Genomic DNA, 10,200 nt, shown 5'->3' on the forward strand with positions numbered 1-10,200 from the left:
GCTGCACAACATTGACAGTTTCTGAGGAGCGGAAAACACTACCGGAATTTGGTATTTAGTGGCGACATTCTTTAGATTGTGAGCCACTCTGTGGCAATACGGCACAACTTCAGGCCTCTTCTTTTGTGTGATGCAGTTACTTTTGTGCCGCTTCCCTTTCAGTTTCTGAAGCAATACCTCCGAGACAGACGTCACCACCACACTTGGGTAACCAGCAGCCTGCAGCCTATTTAACTGTGCAATGAAACTCATGTTCGCAGAATGATGACAAGATTTCATTAAGGAAGATTGTAAACACATCAAAGCAATGGCGCGTTGACTGATACTGAGGTGCAAGGTGTCTATATCATATTACCTTGTCAATGAAGCAAAGCACAGTGGTGCCTGGATGTTGCGGGACCAGCTCGGACGTGGAGATCAGCACTGATCAGCAACACAGTAGTCTGCTTACTCTTTCTGCAGGCCCAGCCACACTTGCATTAAAACAAGTGAGCGTAGTCTCACAAAAGTATAATATAAAAAGTGACACTGTGAACAAAGTAATTCTTATTAGGTATAAATAGGAATGAAATGCTGATATTCGCCCATAGAAAGCTTTGAGTTAACAAAGCCTGCGAGATAAGAAAAGTGCAATGTATGAGCCATCTGTGCAAAAACATAAATCGAAGGTCCCTTTTTTCGCTTCTCTCCTCCTCCTCGTGCATAGATGGCAGACAGGTTAAGTAAACTGGACCAGACTGCCACGTAGCGTAAGCAATGGTGGTCACTTCTTCGGGGAGCGGCCTATAGGCTGCTTCTTGAAAGAGTATTAGAAAATGCTAATAATGCATATATGCATTATTCACAAGAGGCCTTGTTTCTCTCAGAATGCCACAGCCAATCACATATGTCAAATTGACCATCTTTAAATTCATCAAAAGTACAGCATAGCTTTGAGGGTACCCCAAACTACTGAAATTCACATCAGCCAAGTTCAGCAGACAACACCATAATCAAGCCTCTAGAAGTTGTGCATATTATTGCAAGTTGACAGAATAATGAGGAAGAGAAGGTGAGGGAGATGGTGCCACTATAGCATAGTTCAAACTCTATCCCACATCATGTACAGAAGGGCAAAGAATGCGCAGCTTTCAGTTATACTCTCACCTGTGACAACTGCACCAGGTTGACTGACATGCGTAACAAGCAGTTTGCGATACCACGTTATTGCACCCTGCAACTGATGTGACATCAGAGGTCAGCTTCAAGCTTGACGCTAAGCTATACTAGGGACACATAATAAACTGGCTACATTAAAATCTAAAGCAAAAGTGTTGAACATTGTTTGCCAGCCTGTGCACTTCATATTTTACAAAAATTCTAGACAGAAATCCTGTGTTGGAAAGACAGCACGCACTTTCCTAAAGCTTTCTCTCAGCATCCACACTTTTCTATGCATACATTATTAACCATTATTTACCTTGACACGCTGTACACAAGCAGCACACTTGGAAAAGCAGAAACTAACTTGTTTTTAGATCAGTGAGTTTTTCTCAGTGCTTTTATTGCTGCAAACTTAGCCTGCTTCTGGAATGTATCTTAATAAACTTACCTAAAGCAAGTGTCCCTCTGCTATTTTTATTAGGGATTTTTCATTGCTAGCAATTAAGAAAGCAAAGCGCCAGGACTATTTTTTTACGTGCATTTTCGCAATCCTATGCCACCCCATTTCTCAACAGCTTTAGAACATCTTCACTAATAGAACTTCATTCTCATTACTTAATGGAACATTAGTAAAATTGAGGAATAGCAACAATTTATAAATTGCAAGAGAGACTCAGAAAAGTTGGCAGGTACCAAATACACGAACAGACCCTAGAACACATAAATGGCTGTGACCGTTTAGTACGTACCTTGTCAAAGCAGGCAGATCAGATGCTTTGTCGTGCTGTTCAAGCTGCATAGTGCCGCAGCCTCCTATGGGGTGCAGAGATGCCTCCGTCTCAGGAAATTGTGACATCCCTAAACAATAAATGTTCAGCTTATTGTAATCACTGCTGAACTGCAAACTTGTGATTTGACAACATCGCGTCAAATTGTGGAAAGCTCTCGTACAGCCAGCTACATGAAGCTGCATCCGCTTAGAGAAATTTAATATTTCATTCTTACATCAAAGGCGGTTATGCAACGTGTCAAATGCACGAAAACAAACAGAACACTGAACACAAGAAATACAGGTTGCCTTGGCGACAATCTATAAGCATCAAAGTTTGCATACAAGCTAAAATCTTCTCACGAGTAAGATCATTTGGATGCCGTCGCGCGTTAACGTTAGCTGCGAAAACATTTGCGCAACACATCAACGTACTTCTAGAATTGTCTATACGATTTCTTGCTGAGAAATTACGTACAGAAGCAGTGACATTTCCTGCTTGAATTTTTGTGCCCGTTCAGACCTAGCGATGACCCGGCGCTCGCTAGCATACTTGATAACAAAAAGAAAATAAACAATAGATGAAGCTCTTAGCAACATTAATCTCGAGGTAATTTTCGTGAAACTTTTTGCTAAATGTGCACTCCGATATCGAACGAACATTAGGGAATCACTGTTATTGTTCTTGTAGCTGTACAAATCATCTTCTGCTGCGCATGACAAGGTACACTACATGAATCATAATGCGCCAGGCGCCGGACTTACCTTCCGAGGCGAGCGCTCCTTCGTGTACGTTCACGCCGCATCGACTGCACCAACAGTCCGTCCAGCGTAGTGTTGAATTGCGGTGAACTACAGCACGCGATAGCACAACTACCAACACATTCTTCCGTGCACTGTGACCCGATGCGGGAGCGGCGAGAGTGCAACAGCTTCTCATGAGATGGAGACAAAGAAAGCTCGCTTTGACCGCACTACGATAATCAACAACGGCGCACCGCAAGAAACATACAGCGAGCTAATAGCGTTGCACAGGCCCCAGGGCTTAGTGATCGTTAATTCACACTAAAAAGGAGCACGTGTACTCTAAGCACCGCGTAAATACGATCAAACGATCAGCATCACATCGGCCGCCCGGCGCAACAACGTTTATAGATCCTCTTTAAGTACCCCAACTCCTTATGCGCACCATGCAGCCCGCTGCCGTTCCCGCCACCGCAGCACTGCCATCGACCTCCGCGCCAAGCATCCGAGCGTCGTCTGCTATAGCCTGGCACAGTTATGGTTGTTAGTCGCGGCACTCGGCATTTACATGGTGCTGTTGTTGTTTAAGCTGAAGTATAATATTCTATAGACACCATACCTGAGGGTGCACGTCCGAAGAAAGGAGTGAGATGGAAAAAGAGGTGGGCCTACAAACCAAAGTGCACACGCAATGTTAACGCTTGGTGACCCACACGTCGCCGGTACTGGGCGCAAAACTTGGACCGGACGCAAAAGACCTCGACCGCCAGCCACGTGCCCGAGGACAGTGACAAGGCACACGCAATGAGAAAATAAAATCGGCTACAGCACAAGAAGCGCAAACACCCGCAATTGACGTGCACATGTCAGCAGAGCAGCGCCGCTCACTTGGTGCAGAGCTCGACCGCAGCGCCCTCACAGTCCCAGGAACAAGTTGCGCCCTGCTCGAAAGGGAGAGTCGTGCGACTGAGAAACTACTTTGAGTCTCAGTCCGAAATGAAGGGAAATGACGTCTTTTGTTTACTTCGCCGTCTGTGTTTCCGGTAACTGTGATCGCATGGGTAGCGTGGGTAGTAGAGGCGTATTATTTCGATGTTTTTCGCGTGTTTTTAAGCGGCCTTTTTCAACAACTTTGCTGGCATTGCTTTCAACAGCGAGGACAGCCTGTGGAGCAGCCCTATCAACCGGACAGGGCCGTAAAATCTGTTTGAAGTTCGCAGCACATCGTCGTTTGGTTTGTGAATGTTAAAAGGTGTTCGTTTCTCAGCGGCGTAATCGACGACGGATTTGGCGTCGAGTGGTGTGCGCTTTGTTCCGGCTTGTGCGCCGTTCTACGGATGTGTACTGTTAATGAGTGGTGCTGTTTGTGCATCGGGAAATGGTGCCACGCCGGCGGGATTTGCTTTTTTGTAAAAACATCCGTGCCATCTTTGGCGAGTGCTTCCGGAAACTGCTCGCCTTTTGTGTGTGTGTGTGTGTGTGTGTGTGTGTGTGTGTGTGTGTGTGTGTGTGTGTGTGTGTGTGTGTGTGTGTGTGTGTGTGTGTGTGTGTGTGTGCGCGCGCGCTTCTGATATGCGTGGAACGCGTAGGAACGTCCGTACAGTCTTTCGCGAGCGCTTTCGGAAACTGCTCGCATTCTGTCTGTGTGCGCACGCGTGTGACATTCGTCGTTATTGCGATTTGCAAAGGTGTTTTTCATTTGGTGACTGCGTCCGCGAATGCCAGGATGTGATACACGTTCGTCATTTAGAGACCCTGCTTCAATGTAGGGTCACTTACATTTTGGTTGCTTGGAGGTCAGCTTTCAACGCATGGCAAGGCATTGCAGTGCGCTTAACCATCATTGGCACACGAACTGCTTTGTCATTTCTCCTTTAAATTCAGTTTTGTGTAGTATCTAGGGAGATAATGGTCTCCAATATGCGACGCTCATCTCGTTTTTTGCCACTGCTGTGTAAATATGAGGATTATTTACTAGGTCAAGCTCTCTCAGCAAGTTGTGAAACACTTAGTGCAAATAATTTTTCACTGCAGTAACTGTGATCATTACCACAATTGATCACCTCACATTTTTAGGGATTGTTATTTAATTACAATATTTTTTTATTTATTTGTGACAAAGTGTAATGAATTTTGACTGCTATTTTGGCTAACTGTTCACCAACCTATTTTTACTGTCTTGTGGTTCTGCTTTTCATTTTTATATGTGGGCATGCATGGCCACTCGCATGCTTGCCTTCTACAATTGGACATAAACAGGCCCTAACATGCTCTTAGCAGATTTGTATTCGACAGTATTGTGATTGACGCACTTGGCTATTTGGAAAATATGCAGGTTCAAGTTTGCCCTTATACTACCTCTGACTGATATCTCTGATGCAAGCAATATTATTAGGATGTGACAAAGTGCATACATAATTTATCACTGATCAAACTGCTTGCAATAAACTTTGCCAACTCGTCCTTGTTTGAAGCATCTCCAATGTGCTATAATCACATTGCCAGATCATTTTATTGCGTGCACAAACATGTAAAATTTTATTATGAAACTTTTATGGTACCTGACTCCTCTATCGCAACAAAATCTTAGGCAGATCTACTCTGAACAAGGGATTCAAACTCTGATAATAGCTTTCGACATTATCATTGTGCTATCCAGTGCTTACTGGCTGGTCGAGGAATGCCTCATGCAAAGGCAGTAGTATCGCCATAAGTGTTCATCCGAGAATATGTCCCCAAGTGAAAATCATTGCATCAAAAGTACCGACACCAGGTTTGATGGGGATGAAATTCCAGAAGTTGAGCTCTGAACGTCTTATTTGCTCTGTAGTTTATGCTGGTATATATGTGTCACAATGCTTCAATGTGATCATAGAGCACATTGATCACGCTCTTGCATTTACTACGAACAACTCATAAATCTGACTGTCATTAATGAGCTTTTGTATGGACTACGACTTAAGTGCACACACTTTTTATGCAATTCATAGTCATCTTCAAAGATCAAGTTGCTCATACGACTACAGTGCGTACACATCACACGCCACCTCACACACGTCATACATAATCTCGTCAGGTCTACACAACTCAATGCACACATGTCATACAAGCTCTATGCATTCATATCGCACATCACATAAATCTCGTGCACTTCGTAAAAGACTGCGTAGCACATCATGCAGATCTCGCCCGTTTTCTGTGCGAGTTCGTTCAATATGCACTTCATATCGTTCATTTCTTGTCAGATCTCTGCGACATGCATACATCTCGTTCAATTTCTCGCCAAATCTGTGCGACATGCATACATCTCGTTCAATTTCTCATACAAATTTTTCAATAGGGAATGGACAGTGATGGCCACGCCACCTACTGTTCACGCCACTACACTCTAGTGATCTAGTGACACTCTAGGTACATTAGATGTGTAAACATTGGCAATAAATAGACTGTTGCAAGAGCTCCCCTTACCACTGCTAACTCCAACAGAGCTGCGAAGAAGCCTAATGCATGCTTCCATAGCATTCGTACTCAGGCGCTAGGAAATTCAGTACAGTGGAAGCTTATTAATACGGTCCTGTTATGCATGATTTTCTGGCTCCAATATGCACTATTGAGTGCACAGGAATTGACCCACTACAGTTACGCTTCCTTTTTACCGGTCCATACATTCCTGGAAAACACAATCCTTTAGCAGCAACATTCATTACATTGTCAAGGTGCGATCGTATGACACGTTTTCTGGCTGTTAGATCCCATCTAAGCAAAAAAAAAGTCAAGGCGTGCACAAAGAGAACGGTAGCTGCCTGTCGCAATAGCTTCGCTGCAATACTCGCCCACCTTTCTCACGTGAATATGCCAGCACGCACTCGGTTTGTTATTCCAGTACCAGCAACTTTCCTCCCTGGTCGTCAAATGCTGTGTTCACAGCTATTCACACCAACCCTATTGCATCTTCTCTTATATTTTTCACGGTGCGTGGGGCGTAGCGTCGTTAGAAGCGTAATGCACGCATTTAATATGTGATAGGCCAGATACACCGCCATCTGCTGCAGGCGACAGAAAGTGAGCATTTTTTCGCTCTGGCAGCATTGTATTCCACCGTCGCCAATCAGCCCAATTCGGTTTCTCTTTCGCCCCGCCATCTTAAAACACAACACAATAGGAAAACTACAACGTGCATGTCAGGTTGCTTGGGCGCCACCAGCTTTGCGCGCATTGGTGGCTCGTGCCGCAATGATTCGTGTCGAGTGGGCATGCCGAAGGTTCCCACCGAAATGCGCCGCTCGAAGAAGCTGCTGACACAGGCCGAATTTTAGGAGTGCAAACATAAGTTTGCCAAAACCGCCATAACAGCAACGCGCATCTCAGGCTGCTCACACCCTACCAGTTTAGCATGTGTCAGCATCTCGTGCTGCAACGATTCGCGCAACACTTCGCATTACATAGAAGTCAACTGCAGGTGCCTGTGTCAAATTTTTAGTTACATTGGATCGTATGTTTCCCAGTTAGTACGTTCATTTTCGTGTTCCTTTTTTTAATGTTTGATCGAAATACTACTGTATATCTATGGCACATTAGAATGGATTTGCTATAAAAAAATTTAGAAATCATTTAATTCTAGCAAAATTTTGAAAGGATAACTAATTCTTAGTGTCCGTGTTTACTGTATCGAGGTTCATCTATACTTAACTACGGCCATTTAATGGCCTTGAAAGGGCAGCTTTCAGTGCAGTGAAATACTTCTTTTAGTACGAACATGTGCTCAAAATGCTACCAAGACGAAAACCAGCAAAACAAATACATACACAAGCAACATGGAGCACACAGCACGAGTGATGGGCTAACAACTGAAATTAATGTTGACATAAATGACAAAGGTCTCACTAAGCACATGCGAGACAGCACTACAACCACAATCTGTTACACACATTATCACTTAAACTTGCAATCACATTCATGGTTCTAGACACGAACACTCCTTTTCAGTTAAAGGAATGAACAGTACACTGACGCATAAGTCATTGTGCTTTTGAACCTTGAAGATTTAAAAAATGTTTCTGGCTATTCATGTTTTGCCTCGGCCAAGAACTTACAATCCATTCACAGAGCTAATTATTGGAACACAACCACAGCAACCGCGATGGTGGGCTAAATGATTATCCTCTCCTGAGGCCTCATTGTTTTTGTGTTCTCTCAGCCTCTGGTTTCTACAGTACCCCCTTTTACGAGTGTGTGGATGGTGTTTGTCAGCGATAATGTTCAAATGTTAGTCTAGGATTTGTTCTTTGTACTCCTTGTTCTTCTGTATACATTTCTTTTGCTAGTTCTCGTCTTGTTGCATCAGTCAAGACACTATGGATGATTTTGTGCACAGTGACTCGTGTTCATTGTTCTTTTTTTTTTTCTTTCTATCACACGTGCTAGTGATTGCACGAACGAAAGTGTTATTTTAGTTTTTATTATATAATATTACTTTTGAGTTCTTCATTACTTTTTAGCACATTTATGTTTTGCGTGTGAGCGAAACGATGTAACTAGAACCGTGCTTATTCTTACCTCTATAGCAGAACTTACTTTAATCTTACTCCTAGCATTCTATCTTTGCCTGCCAAATGTGAAGCACATTACCAGTAAATCCCACCAATGCAGGATCGAAGATGCTGGCGAGATGACGGCTAAGACGACCACAGAGTGGTGGGTGGTCGGCAAGGTGTCAGACCAGCGCGAGTTTTACGTCGTACTCAACCAGAAGAGCGCCAACATCATCCAGATACATGGTGCGTAAATTTTGTCATTTCTTTCTTCCCTTGTTTTTCACAGATTCCTTTTTCATAAAGGATGCTATATGAGTTGTGCATGTCAACATTTTAAAGTGCTCATTACCAGGTTTATGTGTTCCAAGCAAATAAGTTCAATCGTGTCCGCAAAATATTACACCAATGTGAGCTCAGAAAATGGCTGGAAATTCCAATGAATGCCCATTTAGGTACAGTTGAACCTCAATATAACAAACAGATATAAATAATTATCAGACTTAACGAAGTAAAAAAAAATTATTGCTGCTAATACACTGTAACAGATATATGTTAATAACGAATGTAGGATATAATGAAGTTATTTTTGTGTCAGACGTGGTTTCGTTTTAACGAGGTTTTAATCTATGAGGCCATACCACTGAAAAGGTTTTTTGAGAGAAGGGGAAGAGTACAGATTATGTAGAGTGGACCTTTGTTACATTTCTCGCCATTGCAATTTCCAGGCTGCTACACCGCATTTTTGCAGCCCTGACGCAAATATCATTGACTCCCATGTACTATGCCCACGTTTGTACATCACAATCCTGTAATGTTCCTGCATCTAACATTTCGTTTGAATACGGCGGTCATATAAATTTAGCTGTACAGAGGAAAATTTGCTGTCTCAAGTTGCTGCTAAGACGATAAATGTATGCGTCGCAATGACCGATACATTCCAACAAGCGACCGAGGTTGCACAATCATATTGGGAGATAACATGCACAGAGCAGCAGGCGAAGCACAGGAGGAAGTGTGCACCGTGTAAAACCTACCTGAAACTGAGTACAGGGGCTGCAGTTACATTGGGGCCGAAAAAGATGCATAAGCATCAGTTTTCTTTAGTCAGCTTCGCCGCAATAGAGCCGTGTTATGCGATGAAACATATGAAGAGTGAAAATTGGCCGCCTGCATGAAACATGTACATGACCCTTAATTACAGTCAAACCCACTTATAACAATACCGGTGTTAGCAATATATGATTTGTAGTGATGAAAAGCTGCTGTGCCATCAACTTCTGTATGTTTTCTATGGGGAAATAACCCGCTTACTACAATGTCCCCATGCCGCATTACCGGTTATAACGATAAAGTCTGGCTGCTGGGTGTCCGTGCCAAAAGGTAATGGAATGCGAAATCCTCAAAAAGAAAAAGTGAGATGCGAGCTGCTGCACGATCGCTCGCCACCCGAAACTGCCGCCGTGCACTATTCTCCATGAGATATACACGCCAGCCTCACGCGCATCTCTTCCGTTGTCCTTCCACCGCTCTGAACAGAAATGGGCTGTGCCCATAGCTCTGCGCCACACCACCCTCTGAAACACGAATGAACCATGCCAACTGCACTGACAACACTGCCGGCGGTGTTCCCAGAGCCGTGTTCTGAAATAATCCCCTTCCGCGATATATCCGCCTGCTGATCATTGTCAATGGAAGACATTGCCGGTGAAAAGAAAGCGCACTGCTGTAGATTTGGAAACGAAGTTCTTCTAACCAATAAGGCAATCGTCGCGAATGTGATTGCATCAGATAGCAGCAGTGATGCTCACGACGGCAGCGCTGACGCGTTAGGGCAGGCTGCCTCAACATTGTCCCCGCAAGAAGTCCTGTAGATGACGTCCATGAGGGACCTTCTGCTTCCCTACGTGGAGTGCCTGGATGCCTTGGAGAGGGATGTTGGCAAGCTTTGCATAAAAGCAAGGCTGACGGACATGTGGTTTTCTCGTGCAAGCTTGTGGGAAGTACGTGGCA

The 10,200-nt window shown here is 43.9% G+C and overlaps 1 long non-coding RNA gene across 1 annotated transcript; it reads right to left on the bottom strand.

Moving 5' to 3' along the window:
* Positions 1 to 359: 359 nt before the first annotated feature.
* LOC129383781 (uncharacterized) lies at positions 360 to 2,782 on the bottom strand. The gene is made up of 3 exons (XR_008611654.2): positions 2,678 to 2,782; positions 1,893 to 2,001; positions 360 to 473 (listed from the first exon to the last, which is right to left on the bottom strand). It is a non-coding gene; the product is annotated as an uncharacterized lncRNA (long non-coding RNA).
* Between the last annotated feature and the right edge of the window lie 7,418 nt (positions 2,783 to 10,200).

This window comes from Dermacentor andersoni, unplaced genomic scaffold (genome assembly GCF_023375885.2).
Source record: "Dermacentor andersoni unplaced genomic scaffold, qqDerAnde1_hic_scaffold ctg00000039.1, whole genome shotgun sequence".
Lineage (NCBI taxonomy): Eukaryota > Metazoa > Arthropoda > Arachnida > Ixodida > Ixodidae > Dermacentor > Dermacentor andersoni.